Source organism: Varroa destructor, unplaced genomic scaffold (genome assembly GCF_002443255.2).
Source record: "Varroa destructor unplaced genomic scaffold, Vdes_3.0 BEIS01000001.1, whole genome shotgun sequence".
Taxonomy (NCBI): domain Eukaryota; kingdom Metazoa; phylum Arthropoda; class Arachnida; order Mesostigmata; family Varroidae; genus Varroa; species Varroa destructor.
Window position 1 is genome coordinate 2862529 of NW_019211454.1, and position 2102 is coordinate 2864630.

The window sequence follows — 2102 nt, forward strand, 5'->3', positions numbered from 1 at the left end:
CATCTTCGGGAAATCCAACGACATACGAAAGGGGAAAATTAACATGGCGGTATCGAACATGGAGTCCCACTTATACACAGTACACAGACGGGTCTGCCAGATCAACTAGCGGCGCCTGTGACATTGACGGCGCAGACAGAGAGTTCTTTTCGTGCACGGGCTTTTAGTTGATTGAATGACTGGGCATCTACTATTTCCTCAAGGGCACCCAGCAACAGATCGGAGATGTCTAAGCGAGTGTAGAAGTCGCCTCGTATGTGAACAAATCCTCAACCTACATATATTACTCGGTCTACATAATATGCAACTCCTTGAGGCCACAGACGGTTACATTAAAAGACTTCAGAGGGATTTTGCTCTTTGTGCGAAACTGTGGCATTGAATCGAGAGTCTTACGAACGTTCTTTGCTACAAGATTACTCCTTAGATATGCGTTCGTAGCATCGTGGAAAGACCTTGTTGCGATTCTCTATTGCTAAGTGCAATAAAAAGGCTCTACTGGATTTGTGAGTGAGCATGGCAAAATCTGCATTTGATTTCATTGACCCCGGAAGGGTTTTGTTCATCAGAAGTTGGACTAAATAGTCGTTAATAATAATTCATCGTTATAGTCAGTGTACAATATATAATGTACCCGTGGTACACTTTTTTTGTGAAGCAAATATGGTTAAAAAAACCTCCATTATTTTCTAGGCCTCATAAGGTTTCAGAGTTACCATACAACCACATGAACGGCAGATAAGTTGCGGAACAGTAGCTTATTAACTATTAAATTAAACTTCCTCATTTCTTAATTTGTTTAATAAGTTTATTTAAAACTCTCCATAGAACGCATTGATTCCTGTTTACTGGCGTGTACATATGTAGACGTTATGTATTCAACCTGAAGATATTTTCCTAAGATATCAGCTAGAATTTATTTCTGTTAAAATATTTAAATGAAGCACCTCACGGCTTTAGGGCGCTTCTGTACCAGCTTCGAAATTTAAATGATGAATTATTTATATTTTTATGCAGTTACGGTTGACTGGACGCTTTTCGATGTAAATCTGTATAGCCAACGTCTTGGTCGTAAGAAAATATCATTTGGCAGATACTAACAATAATTAAAAGAAAGGTAATTTTTCGGTTACCTAAACATCTAATACCATTTCAATCTATCTACGTATCGAAAAGCAAGAGCAATCAGGAATCCAGTCACTTTGGCAGGTAGCTATTCTATATGTGTACATTATTCTATACTTTATCAGTCGATCGGTGAGTCAATGTGATTTACTGCCCAGCCCAGCGGAAGCTCAAAGTGGTAATAAAAACTGTTAAAAATATGCTTAATACCGAGTTTTTTTTTGGCGTCTCATACCAAAAAAATACCAAAAAAACGAAATAGCTTATGGGTTCTGTGTGGCCGCTTGAAACGAGCAGCTAGTTCTGTTGGGTGTCGCTTCTGCTGTGTTGCTAGTGGTATCGAGCGATGATGGTGAACGGTAAAATAGTTCGGTTGTTTGCGAACGGAAATCCACAGTCATCAACAGTTGGCCAACATTGGTCAGTTACGAGCACGAAAATATAAACAGCCGTTTTTTGAAGATGTGAGAAATTATCGCCAACCTGTGAAACATTTGGCTTTAAGACAGGTAGGTACTTTAGGCCTACCATGCGTTATTTAAGGTTAATAGAAATACAGCCAATCACTCAGTTACAACCCATTCCGAACAAAAACTATAAGAATACCCTTAACCATCCATTGATGTTACTGTAGATAAATTCCCGCCAACTTTTAAATTTTTGCGACAACATAGAGTTTAAGTATGCTTAGTTATAAATAAACGAGTGCAAATATATGCGTGTACGACTATAGAATGGACATCCTACCGAATTCTACGAGCAAAGATCGTTGATCAAAAGAACAACTTCAATGAATCTCCAGGTTCGTTATACCAATGCTAAACTTACGCCTAACACAAAAAAAAACAGCATTGATCACCAGCAAAATTGTGCCTACAATTTTAGGAAAAGTATATTCCATCTAAAATTACCGATGTGCAACTATTGTAATTTCATCAGACAAGGTAAAGAAAACAAAAAGTATATATATATATATA

At 37.7% G+C, this 2102-nt stretch overlaps 1 long non-coding RNA gene across 1 annotated transcript in view; it reads left to right on the top strand.

Moving 5' to 3' along the window:
- Window positions 1-861: 861 nt before the first annotated feature.
- Window positions 862-2102, top strand: part of LOC147758134 (uncharacterized) — a 26518-nt gene continuing 25277 nt past the window's right edge. The window contains exon 1 of the long non-coding RNA XR_015318679.1: window positions 862-1634. This is a non-coding gene — a long non-coding RNA (uncharacterized LOC147758134). The remainder of the gene's footprint in view (window positions 1635-2102) is intronic.